This window comes from Pseudorca crassidens, chromosome 8 (assembly GCF_039906515.1).
Source record: "Pseudorca crassidens isolate mPseCra1 chromosome 8, mPseCra1.hap1, whole genome shotgun sequence".
NCBI classification, from domain to species: domain Eukaryota; kingdom Metazoa; phylum Chordata; class Mammalia; order Artiodactyla; family Delphinidae; genus Pseudorca; species Pseudorca crassidens.
Genome location: NC_090303.1, coordinates 60174681 through 60190080, shown reverse-complemented (window position 1 = coordinate 60190080; position 15400 = coordinate 60174681). Strand labels below are relative to the sequence as shown.

Genomic DNA, 15400 nt, shown 5'->3' with positions numbered 1-15400 from the left:
TTCCTTTAACATTTCTTGTAGTTCTGTTGGCAATGAATTATCTTGTCTTTTGTTTTGAGAAAATGTCTTTATTTTCTGAAATATTTCTTTGGGGGTGTAGAGATTTCTTCACTGACTTTTTTTTCTTTCAGTACTTTAGAAATGTTTCTCTATTGTCTTCTAGCTTGCTTAGCTTTTGGCAAGGGGTCTGCTCTAATTACATCGGTTTCTCTATATAATGTCTGTCTTTGTTCTAGCTGCAGTCAAGATTTTTCTCTTTAAGTTGTCTTTCAGCAGTGTGCTTGTGATGTGTCCATGTGTTTTAAACATTGTTCAAACTGTAGGTCTCTGAGCTTCTTGCATCTGTGGTTGTCTTTCAGTAGTTTTAGGAAATTCTTAGCCATTTGAAATAGTTTTTCAAATATTTCTTCTGCTCTGGTTTCCTTCTCTCTTTTACCTGGAAATCTAATTACATGTATGTTAGACCACTTGTTATTGTGCTATGTACCTCTTGGATATTCTGTACTCCTTTTTCTTTTACATGTTTAAAATCTTTGTAATTCAGTTTAGATAATCTCTATTGGCCTATCCTTAAGTTTACTAATCTTTTTCCAACTGGTTCTAGTCTGCTAATTAGCCCTTCAAGGAATTACTCATCCCTGATACCTTTTTATTTCCCTAGCATTTTCTTTGGTTTCTTTTTTTTTTTTTAATAAATGCTTTTTAAAATTAATGTATGTATGTATGTATGTATTTTTGTCTGCACTGGGTCTTCATTGCTGCACACGGGCTTTCTCTAGTTGCGGCGAGTGGGGCTACTCCTCACTGTGGTGTGCAGACTTCTCATTGCGGTGGCTTCTCTTGTTGCGGAGCACGGGCTCTAGGGCATGCGGGCTTCAGTAGTTGTGGCACATGGGCTTAGTTGCTCCATGGCATGTGGGATCTTCCCGGACCAGGGCTCGAACCCGTGTCTCCTGCATTGGCAGGCGGATTCTTAACCACTGTGCCACCAGGGAAGCCCTGGTTTCTTTTTAAAAATGCTCCTCTCTGTTGAAATTCCATATCTGTTCATTTGTGTCGTGTAACTTTCCACTAGATCTTTTAATATGTTAATTCTTAGTTGTAGTAAAGTCTCTGTCTAATAGTTTCAACATCTAGGCATCTGAGTCTAGTTTTATTGATTGCTTTATATTTAAGCAATAGGCTGTTTTATCATGCTTTCTTCTTCTGAGCTTTATAAGTCTTATAAATGAAAGCTAGACATCATGTCAGAAGAATATGCAAGACGGAGACAAATAGTATTTATGCCCAGAAGTGGATACAACTCTTCTTCTGTTAGGCTATACCAGTGAAGAATTCAATCAACTAAGTCAGTATTTGAGCTGAGTTTGGATTTTCTTGTTGCTATTAGTGCACCACAGACTTCAAATTTATTCAGTCATATGCAGATTTATTTGTCAAACAGCATGTTTAACCTTGATTTTTTAAATTGTTTATTTTCAGAAGCATTTATTATGTGTAGTAAATAAGAAATTTCCTTGATTTGACAGACTGTGTTTTTGGAGATTTTATACACCTGGATGTTTTTAAGTTAAGTTTGTGTAATAATTTATGTTAATATAATGCAAATTAGCACCCAGGAATATGTTTTATTTTTACTTAACTCTTAACCCCCCAACATTATATAAAACATGGAGACTCCTTTCCAAATAAGATTAATGTGAGATTTCTTTTGAAATGAACAGCTCTATGAATTGGATTACATGCAGGTAGCATCGGAAAGAGTTCAAGTGAAGGAGAGTGAAGAGTTGTGTACTTTTTAAAGCCCTATGTTTGGGGCTTTCAGTGTCAACTTGAGAACATCATCAATCATGGTATCATGAATTCTCAATTAGACATTTTACTATATACTTCATTTGCTTAGGAAGAAGGCCTGTCTTGTAAAAGCCAGTGCCTTTCTATTGTTCACATTGAACTCTAAACAAATACTTAACCTGAAACCAAACTGATGGAGAAGGAACACAAAGAATTATATACAGTAGGATTCTTGTTTAGTGGAATAATCCACAGATGCCCCACTCCTGGCAAGGATTGTGCAAACCTGATACTGTGTAATAATCACCAGATCTCAAAATTTTAGATAGACAAAGAATAGCTCATTGTCACAGAGAAAATAAAAAAACTTAGTTTTAATATTGCCTATTATTAACTGACAACGTGGAATATCTTACAGAAGGGAGATGCTCTATTCGAGATTTTTATCTTTGTTTTTTTTTTACATTGCCAAAGCTTTTTTTATTTAGTAAATTTTCACAATATTTTTCTTCCAAAGTGCTACACAGTAACAGCAACTAGGCAAGATCCAAAAGGCACTTAGTCTTCCGTCTTCAGTTATTTTCACTGAGCTCTTTTCTAAGAGCTAACTCCAGTATCCAGCAGCTGTCTGGTTTAAGATGCAATGCACTCTCCGTTTTTTGCCTTCCAGACTCTCCTGTCTAAATCTTTTTTTTTTTTTTTTGACATCTTTATTGGAGTATAATCGCTTTACAATGGTGTGTTAGTTTCTGCTTTATAACAAAGTGAATCAGCTATACATATACATATATCCCCATATCCCCTCCCTCTTGCATCTCCCTCCCACCCTCCCTAACCCACCCCTCTAGGTGGTCACAAATCACCAAGCTGATCTCCCTGTGCTATATGGTTTTATATCTGTATTATTTCCTGTATGTAAAGACTTAAAGTGAGTGTTGCATAAAGCGAGTATGTAAGACTCAAGTGTTGACTATTTGGGGACAGAGGGCGTTTAGTTTTGTTTCAGGCACTATTTTAAGAGCTTTCCCTACACTGATTCATTCAGTCCTCACAGTAACTCTCTGAGGTAGGTACCATTACTATCCTCACGTTAGAGGTGAAGAGATGGAGGCACAGAGAAGTTATACGTTCAGACCAAGATCCCTGAGTGGGGAGGTGTTTGAGTCTCGATGGGAAGCCAGGCTGGCTCGAGTCCTAGCTGTCAGTCCTGACGCTCTGGGGCCTTGCATGCACACAGGACAACTGATAAAACATCAGGGGATTGTTCTCAAGGTTCACTGCAAACGTTTCTTTTCTTCCGTAATACAACACTTTAAAAATCATCTGTAAGTAGTTTGGCCTTTATTTATGCCTCTTTTTCTTAATCTGTACTATACGTCAAGGACAATACCCAGAGTTACATGATTCATCTGTAAATATTTAATGAGAGACAGGTAGTCCATCTCACAGCCACAAACGCTTCCTTCTGTCTTGACATGGGTGGGTCACTGTCTTATGCTGTGAGGTTAGTTCTTTCCACTGGTTTGTGAGCTCCCTTAGGACAAAAATCCCAGCTTGCATTTCTCTTTGTGTCTCCACAGAGCCTGGCGAGCTTAAAGTAGTGTTCCTGGATACCTGCTTATTAACGAGTGCTGCAAGGCAGCTATTCAACCTTTCCCACTGAGACACACATGCCAGACTGTTCACGTAAGTCATATACACTCGGTGTATCAGGGCAAGTCATTTAATAGCTGTAATTCCATCCAAATGTCCATTTATATAGCAATGGTTGAAAACTGATGGGTGCTCTAAGATGGTATATTTGACTCAGGGTACCATATGATTCTACTTTTTCTACCTTTAATATAGGAGCATAGTTCTCAAACAGTGAACATTTGGGAAATTTAACATACATTTCTTCCCTTTGTGTACTATGTACAGATTTCATGTTGCTTAGAATAAATCTGGAATTGTGTCTTATTTATGTTGGTATTCCTATCATCTAATATGGTGCATTTCACATAGTAGTTTCTCAATAAAAGCTGGTGGATTTTTTTTTTTTTTTTTAATTTTAAGCATTAGTCCTATTAGAAGAGAGTTAGGCTAGGAGGAGTTTTCCATCGAAGATCTTTTGGATCTACTGAAGCCTGAGTTTTTGCTTTCTAGGATATGGAACAGAATATTTTTGTCAACACACTGATGTTATTTTCCACCTAGTCCCCGTTTTCTAGTAACTTCTTCCCCACAAAATCATGACTAAGACTTTTAAAAAAAAATCCAAAGCAAAACAATCATTATGAATTTCTTTGTGCACCAGAAAGACACAATAAGACAAGTGTTTTTGTGAGATAAGGGACATTTCAGCGATATGGTGAAGCATGAATTGTCGTATAGGCAACCAGTCTCACCAGGTAAATGATTATCTGCAGTTGCCAGAGCGAGCAGCTTCCATGGCTGATGGAGCTGCTGACCTTGGCATATTTATCATCATTACCCCAGGGGACAGAAACCAGTATGTGTGTTCTTGTGAATACACATCCATAAAAGGAGACACAAGCTAGTGGAAAAGAATTTGTGTGTATAGGTGGGGTGTGTGTGTGTGTGTGTGTGTGTGTGTGTGTGTGTGTGTGTGTTGATAAGAGAGGGGGGTGGGGAGCTAGAGATGGTTTCTTGCATTTTCTTTCCTCTTTTAACTTTTTTCTATTTTTACTGAAAAGAGAGGATGACATCAGTCTCTCATCTGCAAGCTCAGATTTATAATAGCTACTCCAGTTTGCAAGAGTTCTAGGGGCATAGTTCTCCCTTATAAGGGAGCTGAATAAGGCTGCAAAACATGGGTAATCTGTGTTATCATCTCTCAGGCTATGATAGCCATCTGATGAGGGGAGGCCAGGGGTGAGGGATGTGACCTTGGATGGTGTTGGTGCTGTCTCCCCCCAGCCCCCTACACCAGCATGGTACTAACTGCTTCCTGGCCTGGAGTTTAGAGGCAAACTCTGGGACCTGAGTTCACAGACACCACCAAGCCTGTTCCATGAAGGTGTTGTGGAGAAGGGGGTGTGGGTAGCAGGGCGCTAGGTGCTCAGGTCACAGTGGTCCTGGAACAAGGTTGAGGAGGTAAAAGAGGCTTTATTTCCGTAACAAAGGGGTTGCCATGTGTTTTGCTTTGCTGGGGCTGCTGTAACAAAGTACCGTGGACTGGCTGGCTTAAACAACAGAGCTGTCTTTTCTCATAGTTCTGGAGACTGTAAGTCCAAGATCAGGGTGTCAGCAGGGTTGATTCCTTCTGAGGGCTGTGGGGAAAACCAGCTCCACACCTATCTCCTAGCTGCTCGTGGTTTTCGGGCAATCTTGGGTTTTCCGTGGCTTGTAGGTGCATCAGCCTGACCTCTGACTTAATCCTCGTGTGCCATTCTGCCTGTGTCTAAATTCCCCCCTTTTATGAGGACACCAGTCCTACTGAAGAAAAAGCCTACCCTACTTCCATATGACCTCATCTTAACAGTAATGACAACTGCGGTGACCCAATTTCCAGATAACGTCTCGTTCTAAGGTCCTGGGGGTTAGGAGTTGAACATCTGAATTTTGGGGTCAAGGGGGAGACACAACTCAGCCCCTAACAGAATTCAACGTGTTGATGGTTGATTTAGTTGGGAGTATTTTTCTTGATTATTACTTAAAGGATATAGGGAAGGGACATGGAAACAGGGGAGGAAATGGTGGAGCAGTTGCTTTTTTTCTTCTGACAAAAAATCAGGACCTGGGAGACTGAAGCCTGTGGGGAGAGGTAGTAGGATTCCCTAATTGTGCATTGGGATAGTCGTGTTTTTGAGGACACAGGCGGTATCTGAGTTGAAATATGATCTGTGGGTCAGAGCACCTAAGTCCCCATAGCTTTTGCAAACTCCCAGTGGTGTGTATTTCAGCCACCCAGACAAAATTACCCAAAGTCTTTGCCCGGTGCCTTCATAAATTTGGTGATGCTCACCTGAGGGGCCTTTCTCCTTTCCTGGGCTCTCAAATATAGTGGGAACTATTCGAGAAGGATCAGGTCCATCAAAACAGTCCTATCCTTTCAGCAACTCATTTTCCTAGTAGTACAGTGTTTTCAAAATAAGTGATCTATTTCCTTAACAAATGCCAAGGTAGAATGATGTTTCACTAAGACTGGGCGCCGGATGCTTTGTGAGATATCTTGTATGCATTATGTCCGTACTCAGAGAAGCCAATAATATGATTATTCCCATTTTCCAGATGAAGGAATCAAGCCTTAGAGTTCAGCAACTTGCCCGGGGGCTTATAGCCATCAAGTAGCAGTTGATTTCTGTCTGTATTCATTGCACTCCGCCTCCCTGCTGCCCTAAGGTTTTTTTTTGTTGTTGTTGTTTGTTTTCAATAAATTTATTTATTTATTTATTTTTGGCTGCGTTGGTGTTCGTTGCTGCACGCAGGCTTCTTCTAGTTGCGGTGCACGGGCTTCTCATTGCGGTGGCTTCTCTTGCTGCAGAGCACAGGCTCTAAGGCTCTAGGGCGCCCAGGCTTCAGTAGTTGTGGCACATGGGCTCAGTCGCTGTGGCACACGGGCTTAGTTGCTCCATGGCATGTGGGATCTTCCTGGACCAGGGTTCGAACCCATGTCCCCTGCATTCGCAGGTGAATTCTTAACCACTGTGCCACCAGGGAAGTCCTGCCCTAAGTTTTTGAAGGTAAATCTTTGAAAGACGTGGATTTTTAAAAAACAAATCTTAAATATCGCACTGAGATAAGAATTCTTTTTTTTTTTTTCCTATGAGCATCCTGTGTAAAATGAGGAGACTGGATTTATATAGATGATCACCATGTGTCCATGTAGCCCTAAAATGCATCTAAGGTTATGATTTTTATTTTCCTGTTTTGGATGTAAAAAGGAGAGGATGTAGGCTGCCGATCTGCTTTTTTTTTTAAGATGGAATTTCAACATCTCCTTGTGGAATTTCCTGGTTCTCAACCAAGTATGTAGATCCCGCCTCTCAGCGCTCATCTATTTTGGACTGCAGTGGGATAATAACCTGGTTATTTGAGGGGTCTGGTCTTTGGAGCCTCCTATTTTTCTTTTCTTCTGCTCCTACTTCTCCCTCAGATGTTCAGAGCTGACCACGTGCAGCCTCCCTGGCACCCAGCAGTAACCAGTCTCCCTGGCCAGGGAAACATGCCCGCCTTTCTATGCTGAGATCAGCTCCCACCCTGGGCACATCTCCTGTGGGTCAGCCAACAGGCTTTGACTGATTTAGTTCAGGAAGACTCGCTTGTTTGTGGATATGGTAATGACGCCAGTAAAATTCAATTACTGGATCCCAGAGGACTGTAGCAAGCGATAATAAATTAGGAAACATGAGCTTTGGAGTATCTGAACTGAAATTATAATGGGGCTATTGAAAAACAAACAAACAAAAATTCTAAGCATTCATTTAATAATAGATGCTGCTGCTTCCCCCACCAAAAATTAGTTCATCAACTAACCCTTTGTTCTTGTCACAAGGAATATGCCTGAGACACAGCCAAGAACATTTTGTCTTAATTACTTGGTATTATTGTCGCCCCCCCCCCAGAGCACACCTGGCTTGGGGGGTAATTGGTACACAGGGAGGAAGCAGCCGCCTGGAGGGGCCTCCCAAGGCCACGGCACTAATCCATGCCGGGCTCACAGATGCTCGCTGCCCATGGCCTTGGGTTTCAGGTTGCCGTCCTGGGCTGAGGTTTGAATGGAGGTTGTAACCTCAGAAGGTCCGGCTAGCACTTAACCACTGACATCCATCAAGAATGTCAAGGCTCGCATTGTCTCATTAATTTGAACCAGCCTTCCTGCCCTCAGATCCTTTTTCATTCCTATCCTTTCCACTCTGCCTTTCTTCCTTTGTGAGCAGTTTATAGCCTCCCGTGTTTGTGCCTTCCGCCTGTGAGTTGTGGCCTGGAAGGCCACTCCTGGGGAAAAGGCACCTTTTCCCTCCTCCATGCCATAAGCGGAACTTGCAGAATTGACTGACGTTTCTGCTCCAATATGAATTTCAAGCGCATGAAGTGAGAAAAAAACATTGCAGGCAGTCTGGATATCTCTGTTTCGCAGATAATCTTTAAGTTAAAATGGTTTGTCATTGCTATCTTCCTTCACTTTATTTCCTTTCTCATCCAGATGCCAACATCCTAGTGTGCAACACAGAACTGATGAACAGAGGAGATATGAAAAAGAGGGCAAAGGTGCTAGAAGAAATTTCTGACTTAGCAGCACGACATTTTCACCTGCAGTAAATGTCCTTTGAGGTATCTACTGAGACCAAGCCCCTTTCCTGGAGAGTTGCTCCTGACCTCCCATAGCACAGGAAGGACTGTGAGTGCGGATCGTGCTTAGTTTACGAGACCCCACAAGGCAGGTCAACTCATGGCCCAAGCTGGGCACAGTAGACTCTTGCTCCAGGAACCGGAAAGTGGGCTGGTTGTTGGGTTGGGCTGGAGCTTGGAGAAGGCAGAGCTCTGGAGTTCGGGGGCACCATTTTCAGCCATGTGTCCAGAGAGGTAGAAAGCGAGGGGGTGGGGGAATTCTGCCGTGAATCAGAGACGGTGAGGGAAGCAGATACCAGAGACTGCCCATCCCTGGAGAGCCAGGCGAGGCACTTCCTTGATTCGGAGTGACTATCCACTTCCTATTTTCAGACCCTTGTGAAGCCTGATTGCCCTTCATTGGGAACCCTTAGGGTCTCCCAGTAAAGTCTCCCTTTTTACTTTGGCTGCTCTCAGTAGGTTTGTGTGTGTGTGTGTGTGTGTGTGTGTGTGTAAACTACAACATTACCATCTAACATTTCCTTGGGCTTGGATGGCATCTGAGAACAGGGTCATGAATGGCTATCTATCGTGAGACTTGGAATACGTAGGCCCCATTACATATGTGTCGATAGGATGGTTAGAATAGCCCTGGCATCGAGGGCGGTCTTACTGTAGAAGGGGAAACCTTCTATAAAGGATGACCCTCCGTTTCCCTTTTGGTCTCCCCCCGAGATCTTGCATGTGTCCTCTCTATAAGACCTTGTGCCAGGTGCTGCCTCTTTTTTAAAAAACATTTTTTATTTAAAAAACTTTTTTATTGAAGTCTAGTTGATTTACAATGTTGTATTAATTTCTGCTGTACAGCAAAGTGATTCAGATATATATCTATATATTTCATATTCTTTTACATTGTGGTTTATCTCAGGATATTGAATATAGTCCCTGTGCTATACAGTAGGACCTTGTTGTTTGTGGATGTTACCTCTTAAGCTTCAAATCTTCATTACCTCTTCACCTCATTTGCTTCTTGGCCAATGCCTGCGACATGTCCCTCTTCTCAGCACCATGAAGGATTTTTCTCTAAGATGTGCAGACATGATACAAATTTAATGTATTATTTTATCAGGGGTGAGAGAACCAGCATTTTGTGGCACACTACCTTAGGGCTTGTCTCAATTAGGGGGCAGTTCTTTCCATCATAAACAGACCAGAAGCTTCAGGACATCCGGAGACAAAAGGCAGCCAAAGGATTTCACTGTCTTTTTATTTCCCATGAGATATAGCGCTAAGCAGTGTTCATGTTTTACCCACACTGCTTCTTGGCCTCTGTCAAAGGAGGGATTTCCTCCAGTGCCCCAGCTGTGCTGGGGCCTGCACTGGGGTGGCCGGTGGGGAAGGAGGACACACAGAGGGTTCTGCTCCTGCCACAGCTGTGCTTGTGCAAGCGACCTTCCCTCAGGGCAGAAGCCTGTGGACATGTCCAGTCTGACTCTCTTGTCATTTGGCACGATGAAGGGCAGCTGTCTCTCTATTGTCTACCAGAAAATGAACGAGCAAGCCAATCTCTAAATAAAGGACACTTGAAGAAGAGACTATACCCCCTATTTTCTTGGTGTTAAGTTATCTTCTGGAAAAAAGGCATGGGTCTTGGTGTAACGTGTTTAAAGAACTATGGTCACAGTTCATTAACCTCACGTTCTCCTTAGAAGGAGAAATCAGAATACAAGGTGTTTGTGCCAATTATAACACATGGCGTGTCAAGCCCTGTGCTAGGTATTTTTGTAGGTACTTCATTTAAATGTTACTACGGTAAGGCCCTATTACTACTAATTTTCTAAGAAGTTAAGTCAGTGCTTAAAAGGTCACATAGCTGGTAAGTAAAAAAATCTGGTAAGAAAAGGCCACACAGCTGGAGTGTGGCCCCAAGTTCGCCTGACTCTTAAAACTATACTAGTTCCACTGCACTCTCACGCGATATTTCCCGAATTTGTCTGCTAAGACTTCTCAGCTGAGGGCTTGTTGAAAATCCCATCCTGATATATGTGTATGTATAACTGATTCACCTTGATGTACAGCAGAAAGTAACAACATTGTAAATCAACTATACTCCAATAAAAATTTTTTAAAATCCGATCCTGGGACCCACTACAGATCGAGTAAATCAGAATCTTCTAGAAATGGGTATAGGAATTCATCCCAGGTGAAGCTTATCAGGCAAGTTAGATAAATGCTGCTGTCATGCCTTAAATGCTTTTTTTTTCCTTTTTAACCCAGTAATTCTTGACAAGGTGTGTGCTACAAAAGTCTTTTCTCTTTTTGATAAGCTTTTTATCTTGGAATAATTTTAGATTTACATATAAGTTGCAAAGGTAGTACAGAGAGGTCCCACATACGTTCTCTAACCTATTTCCCTCTGATGTTATGATCTTACGCAACCATGATACATCTGTCAAAACTAAGAAACTAACACTGATCAGTTATTATGAACTGTATGAGGCTACTACTTACCCTGGACACAATAACAGAGAAGGAAAGGGAAAGACAGGACAGCCTGTATTTCCTTTTTCTTTCCTTAATTCTCAGTAAGCAAAAGGCAGAGAGCATTGGTAGAAAGCCTGTGATCAAGAAGCGATTTGAGTTCATTTTGTGCAACATTTCCGCCATTCTGGTAAGAATGAAATACATATGCATGCATGAGCTATGAAACGGAAGCTGTGTAATTTTGATGGTTTCATGTATGAGTTAAATGCACTTCTATTTGCCTTTAAAACTAGCATTGCATTGTGTGAAGATGAACAGTGAAATTCACATGAACTCTTTAAATTTTTCTTTACTTAGCATGGCATTAAATAGCAAATTAATAATACCATAACAAGTTGAGGCAGAGACTAGAGAAGAAGGAAAAAAAATTATACTTTAGTTCAACTGCACTTTTTCCCTACTTTTTGGACAAAGGGCCCCGTATTTTCCCTTTGTACTGGGTCCAACAAAATATGTAGCCAGTCCTGTTGACCCCTAGTCAAGAGCCATTGCCTTAACTTAATGAAGTCACCAGTGGTGGTGGTGGTGGTGGTAACCAGGCAGATGTGTGGAAAGATGTCAGGGACAGAGAACCTTCTGCCATCCTAGGTGATTACAGCCATGGAGGGGGCTTATATTAACCAGCCCTGCCTGCCCAGATGGCTACAGGCCTCTCAGGGTGATTCCTACGCTTTGAGCACTCCTGCATATGGCCCAGGGGCAGGAGGATTCCTGCTGCATCTTCTCAGTGGCCAAGTGCTTTTTGATGCAGAAAGTGTAACAGCAAATGGCACATCAGGAAGCAGTTAGACCTTTGACCTGCCCCAGACATGTGGCTTTTGCGTGGACCACTCGCTATTATACTGCATCATTATTTCTGTGCTCCAGTGGGCGGCTTTTCTTGTTTAGCTTGAATATTAAATCAAAGACGTATCTTCTGCATCTACCAAACCTGCTAACTCATTCACCAGGGAACGGGGTGTTTGTGTGAAGAGGCAGCACAGTGGGTTCGGGACATCAGCTCTAATTTATATCTGAAAACAAGTTAGCCTAATGGAGCAGAACTGTACAGCAGCCTGCCCCAGTAAACAAAACGTGGCTCTGGTAGTTCACAGACACAGTGGCATTCTCCTCTCCTTGGAAATTTTCATTGCAATGTGCCTTTTAGGATAGGGTGTTCCTTTCAAAATACGCAAGATTTCCAGCTGGTGGTGTGGGTGCATCCTTCCCCAGGGAGTGAGGCCATGCTGTGTGACGTGGAGAGATGCTGACCACAGGCAGGAAGAGTAACCCTTCATGTGCTAGGGTGGCTGCTAGCAGCCCTGGGTGTGGACTGGCCCTTCTTGTCCTGGTGAGAGCTGTGTCCCTGGTGGTAAGACATGTGACCAAGGATCAGGCAAGGTTAGTAGGTGGCCAACTCAAACATGCCCCATAGCCCTCGCCTCTGTGAGAATCAGAACAGGGGTCATCGGAACCTCCATCCTCCCTCCTCCTTCCCAGCCAGCGTCACACGGATGCCACCAACTTGGAGTTCTTCTCTGTATGTTCTTGCACTGCACCCCCCTTCCCCAACTCCTGCTAATTTATACCCTTAGAGTGTCTTTTCTGGAATTGTTTCCCAATTGGTCTCCCAGCCTCCTTCTACCTACCTGCCGTATAGAACTATGAAAATGGTCCTCTACAGACTGAAATTTGACTGTTTGGATCCTTGGATTAAAATCCATTGTTTCCATAGCTGTGAGGACAAAGGTTTCCCTCTTAGTATGCGAGGTCCTAAAAGCTCTTTCCAGAATGTTTTTCCCCCAGCTACCAGCAAGCCTCATTCCTCTCTTCCTTCAGAACACGTTTCAAATATTCAAACTGAAACCAAACACCCTTGACACTCCTTATCTGTCTCCCCGCGCCTCATTCCGCCCCTGCCCCCCGCCACTGGTGTGTTTCGATACCACACTGCGCTTGTCAGCTTGTTGGTTGATAGACTCTTATCTTCATTTGCCTCCTTTATGATCTCTTTCCTCACCGGCGCCAAGGTAATTTCTGCCAAGTTGGGTATTTTTCTCTAACTTATTCGCTGCCGTATCCCATCCCTGGCACACTGCCTGGTACACAGTAAGAACTCAATAGTTACGTGTTGAGTGAATTGTCATATGGATCTGAGCCTCACCTACTTCTCTAGCTGTGTCCCCTGGCACCTCCCTAAAACACTCTGCGCTCCAGCCGTGTAAGATCCGTGAAGATCTGTATCACGCTTCCATAAATTTGTTCATGCGGTTCCTTCCCCCTACAATACCCTGTCTCCCCTTTTCACACATGCCCCTCCCTTCTTCATCCCTCTGCATTCCCCTGGGGCCTCAACAACCCCATCATGCCTTCCATAGTGCGCGCTCAGCACTGGACCACGCTAAACAGGGCCTGGTTAGTCAGCATCCTCTCCCAGAGACGCTGAGCAGCCCAGGACTAGCTGGTGCCATTGGGTCTTTCTCCCCACCTTGGTGTTGCAGATGTTTGATGAATACATACACAAATGAGATGCCCAAAGACAGACAACAAGTTAGTGGCAAGGACCAGAGTAGTGCCCAGGTATGCCGGTCTTCCATCCGTGGTACTTTATTTCCATCAGAGAACTCCTTTGAGAAGACATTCTGCCAACTTCCTGAAACCCACAATGTGGTTTCTGCACTTTACATCCTCCTTTACCAGCTTCCTGGTACCCAGCCTCTATTTTTTCTTTGAAAAACACATTTTTCTTCACTTGTCATTCCCCTAATTCCCTACATTAATAACAATATCACCTGATTAATCAATTTTCACAAAGTGCCTGTTAAAGCACAGAGATTTTAGGCATGAAGGTTTTGTGGAAATTTGTTTCAGCTGTTTTGAAGTTACTCAAACCAAAGGAATATATCCTGGGCACATTGGCAAGTTTTTTTGGTGTCTGTTCCATGAATACGTTTTATTTTTCACGATGAATTTCAAACACACATAAAAGTAGTAGGGATAGTACAACAGTAGGGATAGTACAAGCCTCAAAGATTCATTACTCAGATAAACAATTATCAATGATTTGCAACATCTCCTTTTTCTTTTTTATTCTTTGTTGAATTATTTTAAAGCTTATCCCAGACATCACATCATCTTATCCTACTTCAAAATGCCTCTTTTTAAAAAGAAAAATATAAACACAGTATCTTTATCACCCTTTACAAAATTAAAAATAATTCCTTGGAAATATAATACAATTTTCATGGAGGTATTTGAGGTGCAGCTTCTCTGCATCTCTCTAATTGTGTAACAGAACAGAAATAACCCACACTAAGGAGGGATGGGGGTATCCGTTGTACCTCCTCACACATTTTAGTTGGAAGTTTGAAACGGCCCAGTTTTTTCCCGGATGGGCGGGCCTTCCTTGGGGCTTTCTTACTAATCTGGAGTTCTCTCCTGTCAGGGGTCGCAGTAGACTTTGGCTTTGGACAGTTGCGTCCTCTCTCTGGCCCATCCTCAGGCCATGCTTCCACAGTCTAGTCCCTTTGAGGGCTGGCTCCTCTGCTCACCATCTGCAGGCCACCTATATGCCGAGGTTAAGTTGAACTTAGATGACCAGGGACTTCTGTTTTCTGCCTTCCTTTTTGGCCTTGGCACCTCATAAGCATAGTGACCGGTTGAGAAGAATAAGGAGAAAGTGTTCAGATCGGTTAAGTGAATAGCATTCAGGTTAAAACGTTCAAGATCCTGGTATCACCTCTACCCTCCATAAGGCCAGGGAGAGAGCACCAAAGAGACATAGGGTCTGGATGTCAAAACAGACGGCTCTGCTGGCCTCGTCATCCTCCAAGGCTAGCAGGGCCTTTCTTGCTTTACAGGAAAGCCCTTGGCAGTGGGGGTGACCTCCCCACAGGATCCTCTCCTCACTGGCAAGGGCCAAAGCCCACAGTGCCCATACCGCTCACAACCTCCCAGATTCGGCAGGGTCCAGCCCCTCCCCCCGCCTGCCCTCTTTCCTCCACCCACCCCTGAGGCTCATTTCCCTTCCTTCTGGCGTGCCCCTTGTTTTCCCCGTTGCTAAGTAGCGTGGTGCTCTCTGGCAGTGCTGACTGTCGCATGCCTGTCCACCCCTGCCCAATTCAGATTAACCCTGTGTAGCCAGACTTAGTTTAAAAATCTGGGGCTGTGTCACAGTCCAAAGAACCACATCGAAGTGTCAGTAACAACCCACACCTTGCCTTCCCTAGCAGCCTGTCCTTGCCGGGAGGAGGGAAGCGTGGTGGCTGCGGGCTCCATGCCCACATGCACTTGACTTTGAGTTCCGGCCCCCCACTTAGTGACCGAGTGACTCTAGTAACTTCTAGGAAGTCACTCACCCTCTCCAGCTAAGTCTTGGTTTTCTCATCGGTGTTAAGGGGATAATCACACAACGGTTTCTGCATTTGTGTGCTCTGAGGATTAAATGTGCAGAGTGTGCAGGATCGTGTCTGCTGTTTCCTCAGATGTTTCCGCCCGCATCTCACAGGTAAACGTCAGTCACATGGTCCCTCCTGACTGCAGACGGAAGGGGAGCAGAGTTTTGTGGGATATTTGCCAAGCACAACTGCTTCTGCCACAAGGATGGAAAATGGAAAACCGATGTTGTCACTTGCTGTGAATAAGGGATGGTCATAAACAGATGTAATGAGGACAGTGTATTAAATTCTTGGTAGATATTTTTGCCTGCTAAACATTCTGATTCTTAGGTTTATTTAGTTTGTCTGAGATGTTGGCGGTGGGGGGAGGGGAGAGAAAGAAGAGTTGAAGACATCCTAAAACATATTAGCAC

The 15400-nt window shown here is 43.4% G+C and overlaps 1 protein-coding gene across 4 annotated transcripts in view; it reads left to right on the top strand.

The window, feature by feature from the left end:
- Positions 1-15400, top strand: part of TRIL (TLR4 interactor with leucine rich repeats) — a 138768-nt gene that overhangs the window by 13150 nt on the left and 110218 nt on the right. For 3 of the 4 annotated variants that reach the window (XM_067746593.1, XM_067746594.1, XM_067746595.1), the window contains exon 2: positions 3375-3480. The gene's annotated coding sequence lies outside the window, so the exon portion shown is untranslated. Of the gene's footprint in view, positions 1-3374; positions 3481-7942; positions 8013-15400 lie in introns of those variants that run through there. The other variant, XM_067746596.1, reaches the window with a different exon arrangement.